This window comes from Vicugna pacos, chromosome 2, assembly GCF_048564905.1.
Source record: "Vicugna pacos chromosome 2, VicPac4, whole genome shotgun sequence".
Lineage (NCBI taxonomy): Eukaryota > Metazoa > Chordata > Mammalia > Artiodactyla > Camelidae > Vicugna > Vicugna pacos.
In genome coordinates this window covers 51,159,956-51,178,227 of record NC_132988.1, presented here as the reverse complement: position 1 = coordinate 51,178,227, position 18,272 = coordinate 51,159,956, and positions in this window count along the sequence as shown.

Here is an 18,272-nt window from a genome sequence, read left to right as displayed (position 1 = left end):
TTTCTCCCTCATTTTAATCCTTAATATTGCTGTCCAAGTCCCATCTGCACTCAGGCTGAATGGGGAATGTCAGCAGCTGCAAACAATAAAAAGACTGAAGTGCATTCATACTCAGCTGGTGACATATCCAATATGATGCTCCCTTAAAACCGCCTCACATGCATAAACTCAAGAGTATTTTCTCATGTCATCAACCGTAAGCCAGTTGCTGATAATGTAAAGCCAACTCCTCACTTTCGTAGACAAATGTGTCACTCATCTTAAAATCTTTCTTGACAAATGCAGCTAAGTAGCGAATCATCCCTAGTTGGGTTAATAAAGTGATGAAGAGGCCAACTGGGGATCTTTATCCCATTTAAATCTTATTATAAACTTATTACCTTGAAAAAACTCAAGTGTAATACAACAGTATGGAGAGGTCCAAGTGTGATCATCAGATCCAATGATGAGAGCAGATTCTGAGACATAGTTACTGATAGCATTTGTATAATGAAGCACATTATGTAAACTTTTAAGCCTACTGGACACTGAAGCTTGCTTAACTGAACTTTACAAAATCAATTCAATTTTCTTGAACTTTTATATTTTAGGGCACTTGCTGAGTGGGTTAGTAATTCTCCTGTAAATTGTGAATATTAAAAAAATAAAAATAAAAACAAAAACCTAGATTAAATTAAAGAGGATTTCCTGCTCCTGCTTTGATAGGTAGGCTCTCTTCCTTGTCAATCTGTCAACTTTTTGGAGCACTTCCCAAATATTCACTTACTTGTTTGTCCCTTTACTCATTCATTCATTATTTGCTGGGTAACTTCTATGTGTTAAGGACTATTCTAAGATCTGGGGATATGTCAGTGAACAAAACAGACACATACCTGCCCTTGTGAAGTGTTTGTTTTATTAAAGGGAACCAATATTTTGAAAATAAGTAAATAGACACATAAAATAATGTCAATCTGTGAAAAGTGCTACAGGGAGAAATAAAGCTAAGAACCCAGTGGGTAACTGACTTCACTATTAGGGAGAGACAACCTTTTGCTCTTCAGGTATGTGATTATTAGTGCAACATCTCACTTAAAAGGTATTCCAGCTATCATGTTGATAAACTGAAAGCTTTTTGTTGTTCTTGTTGTTTTGATAATGGTTCTAAGAGATATTACCCAGAATGGCTGCATTGGAATTTCCTGGAGGTCTTTATTAAACACACTGATTCCTGGGTCCCACCCAAGGTTCATTAAATCATAATCCTGGGGGATCAGGCCTAAGCTTGTGTGCCTTTGAGCGAGCACCCTGACTAACGGGATGTGCTGCCAGCATAGGAATCACTGCAGCTACACAAGGAACAAAGGGGCATTAGGCACAGTCACTCTCTGTATCATTAGCACATGGAGAAATCTGTTAGAACAAGTATAAGAGAGTTTGTGGCTTTTATTGACCTTTCCTCATCCTTAGGCTCTGTAGGCAGGAAAACATCTGAACAAGTTTCATGACCTCAATTTAGAGCCTTAGTTAGCGGGGCTCCTGTGGTACCTCGATACTACTTTGAGGTCAAATCAGGCAGGTATTTTGATGGATCAGGTAGCAATTTATAGCCGGGCACCACTGTGATGTGATTTCTTCTCCTGACTCTGCACTGGATATACAATGACTCGGCGCTTAGACAAGCTGTGTGAACCCATGAAATAGAGAATAAAAGATCACTCTCATATATGTGACGTGCCTTTATTGTCACAACTGTGGTGTCTTAAGAGACAAGAAATGGATCTAAATTTCAAAAAGGACAGGAGGCAATAATTTCTGACTGATTTTTCTCAGTTTTTAACAGGACTTTGGAGAATAATCCTGTATATAGCAAGTAGCTTTGTAAATTACCTAGTGTATTATTTGTAATCTGTAAACCTCAGAGGACACATCAGGAAGTTATATTGCCTAAGGTTAAAGATTATGTGGGGGATTTCATGATTGTGGTTACATTCGGTGGTGCTGTTTTGCAAACCTACCTTCATATTGATAAGTCACTTGAGGAGCTTAAAAAAAAAATCTGCCTCACCTACAGATATTCTGAATTGATTGGTCTGAGGTGGAGCCTAGACATTTGATTAAAAAAAAAAAAGAAAGAAAGAAAGAAAAAAGGAAAAGAAAAAAAAAAGCTTCCTGAGTGATTCCAATGTGTGGCACAAGTAGATTACTGTTCTGTGGTTTGAAAAGTTACCTTGATCTCCGTGTATCTTCACAGAGGAGCAGATCTTGTGGATTCTTATCAGTCCTATCTCTTTCCCCGATTTTCATGTTTAACCAGAAACACAGAACACATTAGCCATACTAGGTACTTGTCAGGAAATGTACTGGAACTCATGAACACTCAGTACCCATCAGAAGTTAATTTATAAAAACATTACTAAGCATCATTTAATAACACCTTACCGGGTTTTAGATAAGAAAAAAACCCCACAAGTATTACTATAAAACTAGTAACCACTAGTACCCAGCTCTTAACTACTAGCAGAGCTTCTTATTTATTGTAAACTCTCTTGTCTTTTTATTCAATTTTATGTGTTATCTTGCACTATTAAAATTTTTTGATACATTAAAATCACCTATCAATGCAGTTAGATGACAAGATTTTAAAAGCGGGGACCATATCTTTTAAGTCTCTAGTCTTTTACCTCTTTTATATTCCCTCAAAATACAGATTGTGCCAGGAATCTAGTAGGAGTTTGATAAACATTTTTTAAATGAATAAATTAATCAATGAACAATTGATCCTTGTCATCTCAGGTAACAGAATATTACTGTATTTCCTTAGAATTGCAAGTATCTTAGGAAAGTTTATTAAGAATTTTAAGTACAAAAAGAAAAACAAGTACCATAAGCTTTACCAAAATAAATCCAGCTAATGACATCTTTCCCTAGGTAGGTTCAGGCCTTCGTCTTCTTTCTGCTGAGTATTCTGTATTCCATACTTTTAGCCAGTCCATAGCTAAGTGAGAATGTGTATGCATATTTAGCAGGAGTGATGGATGGCAATTTATCAGTTTCTTTCTATACTGGTGGCTGAAACTTATGGCTCTCAGCACTTCCCAGTTGCTGGTGATTGATGGGTTTGTTTACTACTTCTTCCTTTGGTCTGGAGGGAGATACTGAGTGGGGTTTCTGCCAGCGCTCTGGAAGGTTTGGCTGACTCCCAGGGCCAAGAGCTCTGCAGCCCAAGCTGTGTTTACGCCACAGAAGCCCTTGGGCTGTTTTGGATTTTAATTGCTTTCCGAACAGATGCATTTCTGTTAGGATGGACAACGTATTGAAACTTGCACTCTGCTCATTCAAACCTAAACTCTGTTGGATTTTAAAAGTGTGTATTTTTTGCCTCCAACAAAGAAATTAAGTGGAAAATGTTCCTTTCAATCTGATTCCTGTATCTACCCTTATATTTCTGACCAAAATTAAAGAGACTACTAAACTGTAATCTCAAGTTATGAATATCCTCTTTCTGTTTGAACTAGAGTTAAATGGAAACAAATATGTAAGATACTAGCAAACTCCCTGTGCAAAGCAAGCATATAAAATTAGCACATTGTTTGCTGTCTGTGAAAAAGGAAAATGTGTGTGTTCTCCTGCATGAATAATCATGCTTTATTCACACAAGCAACATGTCTTTACTTTTCATTATCTGACAAGATCCATAGTGTGTTACTTAGTTGCAAATACTGGCTTTCCCACAAAATAGGAGTTACTTTTAATTTCATAGTACTGTCCAATGAAAAAAGGAGAGTGGGAAATTAAGCCAAAGTTAATAAAACAATTTTTTGTATCTTCTTGTTGCCAGAAAACATCACATACACAGTCTAATAATTGACATGTACTGCTTTATACGCCTGGCAGCCTCTCTCTCTTTTATTTCTCCTGCTTTGTTTATTACCTTCTCTGAAAAGCCCTTGGAAACCAGAGCTGGTATTTTTATTGTGTTGAAATGATTCTGGTAAAAACAGGTTCTAAATAAACATGACAGGTGTCAAGAAAAGCAGTTGGATCTGGTTTAGAGGTCTGACAGATGGGAAAACATTAAACTGGAAATGGAGAGAAAGAACCTTTGATTGTCTCGTATAGACACCATTGTGGTTGTGGGTTTGTCATCATTTGCAAGAGCTGCTAGCCACCAGCCTTCATCAAACTGTGACATTGAGTTGGAATTCAAAAATGACAAGAAAATTAAACTGAAGAGAGATGTCCCTTAGGAGGACAGAAAGAAAGGAGATGAGGCTTTATCTAATTGACTGAAAATTTTGGTTAGAAAAATACAGGGCTTTTCTGAATAACTGGTAAATAAAGAATCTTCATAATTAAACTGCCTCTGCTATAATAAGTAATGGATAGAAATTTCATAAATTGCATAAAGCAACATTGCTGTTTCCTACCCTTGTAACCTCTGATTCTTCAGGCATATGAGTCAGGAGCTAAACATTAAGTATTGGCAACCATAACAAATTATTTCACTAGTTCTAGTCTTTGCAGAATCTCCCCTTATCCCAGTACTTCTGGAAACGTCCAAGGCATGTTTTGTCTCAGCTCACCAATACACCCCTTTTTAGCTATAACACTTCTTTTTTTGCCCTTACTCTTAATACTGTGCAGTGCCTGTAGCTGAGAAATTCAGTTTCAAAGAGTCTTGTGAGAGCACCTTTCAGCTGCTGCTACCATTTACAGTGTGTGGGGGTCAGTATGTTAGGACTCTTTTTGGGTTCAAGTGACAGAACCCAGTTTAATTTTACCTTGATTGGCTGATGAAATCCAGTGGCAGGATTGCAGCCACCTCAGCATCAAGGAGAGTCAGGGAATCCAAACCTGCCAGGAGTCTCCCTCTCCCTTTTCAATTTCTTGCTTTTGCTTTATTCTTACCTTCAGCTTCACTTTCTGTTCTTCTCTCAGCCACATGTTGATAGTTTCTAATCTTTGTATTTTGTAATCCAGGCACCCTGAAGAGTAGGGTGCCACCTCTCTCAATTCTAGAATTTCCAAACTTGCTGGCTCAGTGTGGGTCAGATGCTCTCCTCTGGATCCGTCAACCGTGGCTGTGGAGGATTAACACCATGATCAGCTCAGCTGGAGGCAGGGCCCCACTCCTGCAATCAGTGGTGGTTGGGGAGCAAGCTGAAGTGGTGACATGGCTGCTAAGTGGCACGTGGTCAGAAGTCATGTCTGTCTTCCTCATCACTGAATCTGGAGTACTTAGCATAGAGCTTCTTACCAGTAGGTATTTTAAAAATTGCAGAATGAATGGATTATGTGTGTGTGTGTGCATGTGTGTAGCATGGAGTGGTGGGGAGTAGGGAAAAGAAAGGGTTTCTCTCATAAGAGATAAGCCAAGATGGCAGAATAGAAAAAACTTGAGCTCACCTCCTCTCATGAGCACACCAAAATCACAACTATCTGCAGAATAACTATCAAAGAAAAAGTCTGGAACCTACCAAAAAAGGTCTTCTACAACTAAAGACATAAAGAGAAGGGTAGGAGGGGCAGAGTCACGGTACAGTCAAGTCCCATACCCCTAGGGCGGGTGCCCCATAAACTGGAGAATAATTACATTGCAGAAGTTCTCCCACAGGAGAGGCCTGAGCCCCACCTTGGGCTCCCCAGCAGACTTGGGGTCCTGCACAGGGAAAATGAGCCCCAGAGCATTTGGTGCTGAAGGCCGGCAGGGCTGACTCTCGAGAGTCCTGGGCTTAGAAACAGAGACTTAACTCTTAAAGGTCACATACAACATCTCACAAGCAGAGGGACTTAGAGGAAAAGCAGAAATTTGGTAGAAGCCTGGACCAGACCTACCTGCTGGTCTAGGAGAGTCTCCCAGAGAAGCAGGGGGTGGGGGGCTGCAGCTCACACAGGGGGCACAGACACCTGCGGCAGCCATTTTTGGAACCCTGTTCTATCACAGATGCTGGCGGACGGCATAGTGGCCTCCTCCCTCTAGCTCATTAGCGCCTAGACCCGCCCCACCCAACAGCCTGTGGGTGCCAGCGCTGGGATGCCTCACGCTGAGCGCTGGGACACAGCCCCACCCATCAACAGACAGGCTGCCTCAAGCCCTCGGAGCACAGGCCGCCTCCGAACGCGGCCCCGCCTTCCAGAGCGTCCGGGCGCAGCCCCGCCCACCCGCGGGCAGGCACCAGCCCCAGAATCCCCCGCGCCCGCCCCGCCCTCAGGAAGGCGGCTCCCGCCTCGGGACCTGTCTCACTCACCCGGCAAGCGGCAGGCAGCTGGCGCCATAAAGCCGCAATCCTGCAGCCTGCAAGCCCTGCTCTGGGACCACCTGGGCCCTGGTCCTGCCCACTAGCCAGCCAGCACAAGCTTCGGGACCCCCTGAACCCCCTACTCAGCTGTGTCAGGAACCGGTCTTCCCCTACCGCTGACCTGCCACCAGCTCTGGGGCCGGCTCTGCCTGCTGGTACTAACCCCAGGACCTGGCTTCACCCGCCAGTGGGCCGGCAACAGCCTGGGAGTCTCTGGGCCCTGACTCCGCCCACCAGAGAGTCAGCACTAGCCCCGGAACCCCTTGGCGTTCTGCTGTGAGCGGCTTCTTGAACCCAGTCCCGCCAACCACCGGCCGGCACCCTCCACACAAGGAGCAGCCTGACAATAGCCGGTCCGGGGCCAGCCAAGCCTACCAAGCCTACCAGACTGCCCAGAGGGAAGAGGGCTGCTGGGATACACAGGACATCTCCTTCCAAAGGCCACTTCTCCAAGGTCAGGAAACGTAACCAACCTACCAGATACATAGAAGGAGAAACCGCAACTTAGGCAAAATGAGGGGACAGAGGAACATGTTCCAGTCTAAGGAACAAGGTAAAACCCCAGAAGAAGAATTAAGTGAAGTGGAGATAGGCCATCTACCGGAAAAGTTCAGGGTAGCGATCGTAAAGATGATCAAAGAACTCCGGAGAAGAATGGATGCAAAGAAAGGGTTTCCCTTGCCGTCCTATCACTGTCTTTCCCCATTGATGCCTGGGGCTACCACCTTGAACCAAACTGAAGGTATTTCACTGTCCTAGTGTCAGGCTGATTTCTAACACTGCAAGAACTTGCGGTTGTCTATCCTGTGTTCTGTGCTTCAGTGAGGTAAAAAGAATTCCTTTCCCACGGCTGCTGCTGCTCTGGTCTCTGTTCACATCTGCTGAGGTCAGGCTGTGCTGGGGCTGCTCCTCCATGTTAGTCATTGGCACCTGGAGAGTAATGGTATATGACAGATGGCTGTGCTGTTATTCATGTAGACCACATGGGATCATCTGTTCAAATGGGGAGAAGCCGCTCCTGCTCCCAGGGCAAAGGCCCTACAGCAGGGCTGCCCTGTGCTGTTAGAGGTTTTTATTTTGGAGATTTTATGTATTCTTTCAGCATCACTTGAAGTTCCTTCTCCCTAGGACTCAATCATGAGTTCATTGCTAGAGGGCAGCCTTAGACCCCAGAATTGTGTTCTGCTGCTAATAATTCCTTTTTCTTCTGAGATTATGGCACCCAGACTGGGTCAAGTTTGTGTTCCAGAGCAACTCTTTAGAATCAGATATTTTCCAATTGTTCCTGTGTTGCTTCATGCAAATCCTACTATGGAGGGTTTGCTCTCTCCTATAGACATGTGTCTGAATTTTAAAGGGCACATAATTTAGGCTCGGACTGCACCCACTGTGTATGTCTGGCTGAACAGGGCTAGCCAGAATTCTGCAGCACACAGATTGCATTTGTTCATTTCAAACACCCTACACAGGGCGGTGAAAGGACCATCCTCAGGTATAACTGTGAATGCTGGGAAAAGCACCTTGATAGGTTCCACCTCTCCCTTATATCCATTTATTCCCCCCTCTGGATGGTGCCACATAGTAATGTAAATTGTTTGCTGGTGGTTCCACTTAGTGGAAAGGGAGATGCTCTTCTGTGTGTGGTTGACTTGGTGGAGGCTAGGTAGGACTGAAGTCAGTCCCAGGGACTTCCCGAGTTCAGGGTTTTAAAAGGTGAGGAGATTTCAGTATGAGTGATGATCCCTGTTCCTTTTTCTCTCTGAAGACTCCTTGGGTCATGGGAGAGAGTCAGTCAGGAGCCACTCACACAGAGTCCCCGGGACGCTTGTTTTCAGGAGCTCCAAGGATGGAGGAGCAAGGGGTCATTGTCACCTGCTTCTTTGAGACCTGGAGTTCAACCCAGAGCTGCTCTGTCTTCTCCACCTCCAGCTACTGTCCTAAAAGCTGCCCTTTTCCCTCTTCCCTGGCCTGAACTCAGGTCAATCTTACCTCTTAACCTCAATCACTCTTGTTCCAAATGTATATTTTTTCAACTTATGTCTTTTAAATTTGAAACTAGTACCAACACAGTAACAAAAAACTTGAAAAACAGACAAAAGATAAAAAATACAAATGTTCATCATAAAAAAAAAACAACTCAACGTTTTATGTACATAATAATTCCTTTCTGTTTTTTCCTAAGCATAGTTTTTTTTAACTGTAAACAAATATCAAATAGTTTTAATCACTTGGAAGTACACTTTTTAATCTTGCTTGTTTTACTTATTCTTGTATATGCCTTTTATTTATCTTTGGCATGATCTTCATAACCAATTGGTATGTTTTTAACATAAATTAGGTTGGTATTTAATTACGTTTGCACTCCATGATGCAGAATGCTTCCATCTTTGATTTTAACTTCTGGTAATAAAGCGTCTAACAATGGAATCTGTTTTTAGAAAAATACTCTTTAATAATAGATGTAATGCTGCAGTCAGTTTGGAGCTTAGAGCTCCCCCGATAACTGAATCGGGTCATAAGACTGAACAATTTTGTTGTTTGAGATAGCCCCAAACACCTATCCAACAAAAAGTTCAGTTGGATAGTTATATGAGACAATGTAAGGGAAAGGGAGAGGAACCATGTTGTATTTCATTTAAGATAAATGGCCTTAATGATTTATAAACTAAGTGAAAGAGAATCTGCTGCTTCTCATGCCAGCTCAGGGGATGTTTTGAGATGTCTTTTCATCTCTTACTCTGTTTGTTTATGTCTCTCCCCCCAAATCTCAAAAATTTTAGATGATTTCACTTTCATCGATCATCTGGGTAGAAAAGATAACATCTTAACAATTTCAGCATGCAGAAATTAGAGAATTAAGCCACTTTCCGGATATTTCAAGTTATCTCCCAATCCTAGCTCCCCAAACAAACAAAACCCCTAGAACAATTCCCTACTGTCTCAATTATCTGACTGTTTCAGGTGGATGTGGATTATTTTGGCCTGGATTGTTTTGCATTTGCGCTGTTGGTGCACATCTATTTACCTAAGAGAGGGAAGAATGTGTATCATTGCAAATGTCTGAAATGATTACTTTAGAAATGTATTCTGGCCTGCAGTAAAAGACTGGTTTTCCAAATTGTCTGTTTTGAAAGGATGCCAGAAAACACCACTGAATAATTACAGTGGCTTAATGCTGGAGCTCTGCCTGCTGAAGTTTTAGGTGTGACATTCATTGGTTCTGTAGCACATAAGGTCATCCTCTGAAGCTGGAGGGCCTGAGAGTGAACCGGGAGAATTTGCTGAGTCCTACTGGATCAATCATCTCTGGGTGGCCAGTGTCCTCAGAGAGCAAGGGCCAGGCTGTGAAGGGAAGCTCTTTGCTTCTGTTCTTTTTCAGTGTGGACAAAACCTCCAGTATATTAGATTGCAGGTTTATTATATTTTATTTGCATTCATGAATAAATTTAAGGAGAATTTGTGTGAAGCAATAATTTGAGAGACCAACCATTTTGGCTTGTGGGTTTGATTTCTCTCTTCTCTTTTTTCATTCTACCTCCCAAATTTACTTCCATTTCTAATTTTGCCTGGTAGAGGAGGCTGAATTGATGTGATGTGTTTTGAAGGGTCTTTGTAGTCCTAATAGTTGTATTTGTGTCTTTAGAGGAAGATCACAGCAAAAGGACTGAAAGATCCTCCTGGCATGGGAGGAATACCATCAAGAAACAGTGAGGGAAGCATTCACATTTCAAATGTGGCCACTTTGTGTATCTGGAGTGAATATTTTTAATGTTTTATATTTAAATATATGAATATTTGGTGACATTTAGGTCAGTAGTTTCAAACTTTTTGGCCTCAGGGCCACTTAACTCTTTTAAAAATTATTGACATTTTTCAAGAGTTTTTGCTTAAATGGCTTATATCTATCAATATTACCATTTAGAAAAACAAAGCTGAGAAACTGGATTCATTTAAGATTCTAAAGTAGTGAATCAGTTACATGTTAATTAGATAACATTTTTACTGAAAATATTTGTCTTTTTTAAATAAAAAAACAGTTTAGTAAGAAGAGTAACATTGTTTCACATTTTTGAAATTTCTTATACTTAATACATGATGGCTGGATTTTCATGTCTGCTTCTGAATTCAATCTGTTGCAATACATTAATTTGGTTGAAATATGTATGGATGTATAGTTTGGAAAGGCTGTTTTAACAGCCTTAAGAAGGTCATTATGAGTAATGTTTTTGATACTACACCACAACTAGGCAGGGGTAGTTCTTAAAGGTTAGTTGTAACATGGACTTTCAGGCCATGTCATTAAACTTTTTGTGCACTGTTGCATTTAAAACCTTTTGTCTATCTTGCAATGTGACTGAATCTTTTAACCATGCATTGGTGATTTGGAAAATATTGATTCACTGAGTTATGCATATTTTCCAAATGTTAACACATTTTATTATACAATATGATGAAATCATCTTTGTTAATACCACCGCAGATCCCATCAGAAAAGCCTTTTAGTGTTTTGAAACTGCCAGCCTCAGTGGTGGGTATGAGTTTTTCAAACTTGTGATTTTTGTTGAAAACTCAAAATCAATCATTGGCAACGGATACTATCAGTTATTTTTCTTAGAGCAACAGGCTTACATTGTTCATTTTTGAGAAAATATCTGCAAAATATCCAAGTCTAAATAATCACAATCAGGACTGTCAATTGGTCTTTCAAGTACAGATAATTTTCCATGAAAAGAACATCTATTTCAGATCACAAACAGGGGCCCAAGGGCATTTCCTTGAGATCAACATTGTGCTTCAATATGCAGCAGGAGTGCTTTAAAAGTTGTTAAGAAAATAGATCTTAAAATGTCTTATCACAAGAAAAAAAATTATAGCTTTGTGTGGTGATGGATGTTAAGACTTACTGTGGTGATCATTCAGCAATATATAACAGTGTTAAATCATTGTGTTGTACACCTGAAACTAATATAATATTATGTCACTTATAGCTCAACCACAAGAAAGTAAAAATGCTTTATGCCTATGTCCCATTTCTTCACACAAAATATTAAAAATATATGATTGAAGTCTTGACTTTTTAAAAATTAACATTTGTGTTGCCTCATGAAGAACATTATTGAGTGAAACTGCCACTCAAATTACTATATCATCATTAGTATTTTCATTGCAAGTGCACTGTAAGAACACTGGGTTCCATTACCTTGATTTACACTTAAGCTACTTATAATGTGGAATTTGAAGCCATATCAATGAACCTTTTGTGCACTATTGCATTTGAATCCCTTTGTCTATCTTGCAGTGTGACTGAATCCTTTAATTAGATTTGGTTAAAACTGTTTCTGCTGCTGTTGCTTTGCATCATCAGTACAAATGTGGAAAAGACACTAACATCACAGTATTGTTATGAAAATAACTCTGAAAAAGTGCTCAATATCGCTAACTTTTAGAGAAATGCAAATCAAAACCCATTGAGGTATCATCTCACACTAGTCAGAATGTCATTCAAAAGTCCATAAACAATGAATGTTGGAGCAGGTGTGGAGAAAAGGGAACCCTCCTACACTTCTGGTGTGGATATACTTTGGTGCAGCCACTATGGAAAACAGTATAGAGATTACTTAGAAAACTAAAAATAGACTTACCATCTGATCCAGCAATCCCTCTCCTGGGCATAAATCTGGAGGAAACTTCAGTTTGAAAAGATACATACACCCCCATGTTCATAGCAGCACTATTTACAATAGCCAAGACATGGAAGCAACCAAAATGTCCATTGACAGATGATTGGGTAAAGATGTCGTACATACTTATACAATGGAATACCACTCAGCCATAAAAAGAATAAAATAATGCCATTTGTAGCAACCTGAAGATTGTCATACTAAGTGAAGTAAGCCAGAAAGAGAAAGAAAAACACCATATGATATCACTTATATGTGGAATCTAAAACAAAACAAAAAAAAAGAGAGAGAGAGACAAATGAACTTATTTACAAAACAGAAACTCACAGACATAGAAAATAAACCTGTGGTTACTGGGTGGGGTTGAGGGGCATGAAGGGATAAATTGGGAGTTTGGGATTTGCAGATACTAACTACTATACATAAAATAGATAAATAGCAAGGTCTTACTGTATAGCACAGGGAACTATATTCAATATATTGTAATGGCCTATAATGGAAAAGAATATGAAAAGGAATATATATATATATATATATATAACTGAATCTCTGTGCTGTACATGAGAAATTAACATAAACCAACTATACTTCAATTAAAAATGAATAAAATAAAAATCATTATATCCTTAAAAATTAATTAATTAAATAATTTAAAATGTGTATCTATTTTCAAGCTTTCTAGCATTTGTTCAACAAATATTTTTAAATACTTTACTATTATTTTTATATAGAACTGAGAAATCAGAGAAAATTTAAAAGTGATAAATTTATATTGATACACTTTTTGTTGTTGTTTTAAATTCTCTATTTACTAAATTTATATCCCCTTTGCCCATTTTTCCTGGTACACTTTTACTCGAATTTTTAATAATTAATTTAAAATCTTCTATTTAAGTGTATGCTCCATAGAGTAAATTTCACTTGTCTATTTAAATGAATATCCATTTCCATTTTAGGTAGAAGAATCCTGGTATCAGATCACTTCTGTAACCATGGCCAGTGCTGCTGCAAAGTAAGTAGAAATGTTATATGAAATCTAGAGTCCTTGCTGCCCAAAGTTCTCTTTCTTTTCTTCCCTCTTTCTTCCTTTCTCCTTCTCTCCCTCTTTTTTTTTCCTGTCTTCCATTTGTTGTGGAAAGTTTGTTTTTTTTTTAAAAAATTATCCACAGTGGACTTTCTCCAGTTTGATTAAAAAAAACAGGGTTTATCTGTTATTTTCTTTTTTAAAGAAAACAATCTATTCTTGCTAAAATTCATCTGTTGGAATGAACTTGAAATAATTATCACACATCACTCCAACCTTCCTTTACATTTTTATTTTCCAGCTTAAATATCTCTGTGAATTCCTTTCCACATACAGGAAGGTTATTCTTAGATCTCTTCCCTAAAGCAGTAGTCCCAGTACCACTGTAATGGACAGGTGGCTTTGCTCTTGAATTCTAAGGAGGAATGGGTAGCAGTTAAGAGCTCAGTCTCTGGAGTAAAGTGGCCTTGGGTTCTAATTCTGTATCCGCTTACTTTGGTGAAATTATTTAATAACCTCAAAAGTTTTGATTTCTTCATCTGTAAAAATAGACTAACATTAGTACCCACTACATGAGGTAATACATACAAAATGCTTAGCACAGTGACTGGCACATAGTCGTCATTTAAGGTGTGCTTGTTACTACTTTTGAGTCTCAGTGTCCCCAGCACTCATGATACATGACGTATAAGGGTTCCAACAGTAAAAGCTAAATCCTTTCTGTGTGGTTGACTTTTGTGCTGATAACATTTCTGAAAACTCTTGGCTGCTGGTCAAAAAGAAAATCTATTTGTTTGAGGAGGGTCACAGATTTATACACACAGATGTAAAAAGAACATGCAGTTTATGTTCTGTCTCACTTATTTGATCTTTCTTTCTAGTATCTAATCTACTGATTAGCAAAGTAGAACAATTTAATCTAATAATTTTAGTCTAATCCAATAGTGTAAGTCTTTAGGCAGCATAATTTTTTTTTTGGTCTAAATCCCAGTTTTTTGGTTTCCTTCTTCTCAACCTGCTTCTCTCCAACATGGTGTCTGGGTGTATTGGTGAGGGGGACCCTGTGGTGAAGGGAAAGAGATGGTCTCTAAGATCTAAGGTCTTCAGGGCTGTGTACTGTCCTCTGGTCCCTAGAGAAATGCCTCTTATTTACCTCTGACTACTACTTGCCCTGTTAGCCTTAGAGGCTGAGGTTGTTGTCTGTTCTCTATAAATACAGGGTCAGGACCAAGGACTTTTTGGTTATTAGCCTTAAGATCTCTGTGACACCTACTCAGTACCTGGAACACTTTGCCTTTGCCACACTGACTCTGACTCTGAGCCAAGTCACACCATGAGCTGACATCTGTGTGCCATGTTGGGGTCAGGTGGGAACATCTATCTTAGGAGAACTCAGTGAAGACCCTATTTCTGCCTAATCACACGATGCGACAGCTTTCACTTGCCACACACCCACCCTCCCTCCCATTCCTTTCCCCTTGTGAAGTAGGACAAAAGTGCTTGCGTTTTAGGCATTTTTTAAAAAATTGAATACTCTGAGATAGGTGAGCAGGACACACAAATCTTACCTACTTCTGCTTGCTTTTCTTCACTCAGTCTGGAAGGGTGGGCTTTGCATCTCCTTTATGTTACCACCTGGGTTCTGTGATCTGGTGCGCCAGCTCTGTGTCTCCACGTGTTTAAAGTGGTGATTTGTGATGTCGATAGATCACTCTCTCTTTGTCTTGACAGCCTAGCTTTCAAGTCCCTTCTCTCTCATTAAGAAGTGAAGGAAGTCAGCTCTGAAAATCAGAGTTGAGCAGTATTGTCTTTGTTCTAGGCTCTTTCCTTCGCTAGAGCAATAAACCTTAAGCTCCAGTTGGTGAAGAAAGCTGAAAGAACTTTGAAGGTGAAATTAAGAATGTTGTTCTAGTAGTCACAACATAAGATACCCTGTTACATTAATTTACCAATGTGTGTCTAACTACAAAGCCCATGCTTTTTCCAATGCACAATATTTGGCACTGGCTAAGCCCATGGTCTTTTGGGGCAAGATGGAAGAAACCAGAAATCAGGATATAAAGAGATTTGAAGTAGCTGGAATTTGGAAACAAGCAGTAAGGAAGGAGAAGACAAAACATATTTCAGGCTCTGAGAGTGCTCGTGGCAAGTATCACTGCTGTAGGAATGGAAGTATTCTGGAACATTTCATAATGTTGCTTTCAAGACTTACATATCTGCATTTTAATGAGTAGATAGTGAATTGATTACTTGCAGTCCCCCACAGATAGGTCTCATCGAATTGTACGTCCAAAATAACTAGGTTATAATCTAAAATATTATTGCTAGGTAGCATTTCTTTAACATTTCAATGTTTGTTTTGAGACCACCTAAAATGGATTAGGACACTGGAGTCCGTCTGTCTAAATTTGAGTCCTGGCCCACACTCACATGGCATATGAGAATTTCAGTTTTATCATCTAAAAAATGAGGTTTATAATATTCCATATTTATTTAGTGTTTTTGTATGCCAAGCACTTCTTCGGAAGCACTTGTATATTAACTTATATAATCAATAAATAACATTCGGAGCACTTGTATATAACTTATATAATCAATAAATAACCTCAGGATGTATTACTGTTATCTGTTTGGAGATGACACAACTGCATCTCTGAGAGATTAAGTTGTTTGTTCACGATCATATATGTAATTAGAGGTCAAAGTGGGATTAGAACCCAGGCAGTGTGGCTCTAGATCTGAATGATAACAGCTAACATTTTTTTACATATTCTATGCCAGGCACTGAACTAAGCACTCTGTATCCTTTGAGATAGAACCTATTTTAAGCCCATTTTTACAGATTAGAAAACTGAGCATGGAGAGGTGAAGTATCTTGCTCAAGCTGACACTACTAGTAAGTGTGGAGCCAGATCCACAAAGTCTGGCTCAAGTTTGTGCTGTCAACCTTCATGCTGAACTGTCTCAAAGGAATTTTTTTTGAGCAATAAGTGAGAAAATCCATGTGAAATACTTAGCATAACACTTAGCACAGAGAAAATGCTAAATAAAAACTAATTAATTATGAATAACCAAGAAACCCTATAAATTGGCAAATATGTTGGAGATCCTTTAAGCATGGAGTGTTATCTAGGTAAACCTTTTGTTATGTGTGTTATTCTGGTACCTGTCCCCATTATTTGGTTTTATATGATTTCATTTATTCATTCATTCAGTTTGTCAATCTTGCCTCATGTTACTTTTAATGTGCCAACACTGGACCAAGTGCTCTGGTTTGTGATATGTAGATACCTCTGAAAAAAGGCCAAAGATTTGTTGTACTGAGGTTAAAGATGCACTAAACAACTTTTGTAAAAATTCCACATTAGGAGTCCAGCTTCTCTAACTAGCTAATTTCAGTTGTTTGGAAGAAGTGTGTTCTGGGCTTAGGTGATGCTTACCAACACTGCCATTTAGCTCCTTCAGGCTAAGTTTTTGCACCTGTCTTGTAACATTTTCATAGGCATAACTTTGAAGTGCTGTATCTCTTAATTGGTAAGCTGTGTGCCAAAACTTCACAGCTTTTCACTTAATGTCTTGCTCACTGGTATTTCCTTAAATATTTTAAAAACACTGCCTCTATTTTGAATGCCACTGTGCTTCTGCTAAGGGGAGAGTCTGTAGAGCCTAAAAAAACACAGGCTTCAGAATCAGAAAATTAGTTCAAAGCCAATTCTCTTGGTTCTTTGACCTCTAGCATGTTAGTTAACCATGTTGAACCTCAGTTTCCTCGTTTTGACTAGGGACAATCATTTCTACCCTGCAAGATTGCTGAGTGATTAAGCAATGAAAGGCAAAAACCTCCCAAACCTCCTTGCTCCTCTGAGACACTCTATTGTGCTGCATATTTATATTACATTATTATTATTATTTTAATGTCAAGAAAGTATAATTTTGTCTTTTTTAGCTTGAAGTCATCAATAGTCATATTTTTCTAAAATCCATTTGCTTCTGTATGAGTAAATCTTTTTTTTCTTCCAGTTTTTTAATAGTGATGGTAGTGATAGAAATGGAGTGATGCAATACAATTTTAGGCTGATGAGAACATATATTTCAGGGGAAATAAATTCGTACTGTTATGAGTACCAATACAGTAGACTAGATAGTATGACAAGGGGAAAAAGTAACCCAAGAAGAATTTTAACACAGTAAAAAGGGGAAAGGTAAGAATAAAATACAGGTTTCAAAACTGATATGAATAACGAGAAGAAGCAAAACAATGCGAACCGCCTTGACTTTTATAAGCCAAGATTTGAAATGATAAAACAATTGAGTCTTAGAATTTGAGAGGCTCTTAAAAGCCAAAGGGAGTCCAGCAGCTGCCACAGGAATCCCATCCACAGCATCTCTGCTGGATGGTCACCCAGCATTTCTTTCTAGAGAAAAGGGGCTTTCGTCTTTGTGAAGAATTACAAGGCAGTTCTGATGGCTACAAAGTGCTCTTTTAGTCTGATTGAGATGCCCTTTCACAAAATCTACCATTCTTGGAAAAATCACGTAATTGTTCTTATCTTTTATAGGAGAGTCCTTCAAATATTCAAAGAAAGGATTTCCTTCAAATTGAACGACCTCTCCTCTTCTTAATTGTTCTCTACTGGCTGCCAGTGCTTCCTTCAGAATGTAGAGCACAAAACAGACATGATTAACAACTGTTTTTCCATAACAGTTGTTGTTAAACTAGATCTATCCCCTAATGCCACATGGATTATTTTTTTCACCTAACATGAGATTTTATTAATATCTGAATCAGAATTTAAACTGTGACCCAAATGATATGAAAGCTATGCTTTTCCTAGCACCCTGTTATTCCACTGTAACCTGCGTTCTAGGCACAGGAAACTGATTTTCTCCAAATACCCCGAGTTCCTCCCATTACCATAATTCTCCACAGACTATCACTTCTGCCTGTAGGGCTTTTACTCATTTCAGTGCTTGTAAATGTTAACCCAGTGACCATACTCAGCATGCCACCTTTTGCTCCTCAGGCCTGACCCTGCCACCCAAGACAGACAATTCTTTCTTAATGATCTCATGCAGCAGAGATAATGAACTTCTTCTGTTTATTGAGACGAAAATGGAGGCAAGAATCCAGGTTATTGTCACTTTAGAATCAACTTGATTTATTTAAAATAATTTAAACTCACAAAGGAGTAATCATGTTAGGAATGCCTTTGAACCAAAAATATTTGATGCAAGTATTTTTGCAGAATTTATTTTTTTTTTAAATGGAGCTGGAACTATTTCAGA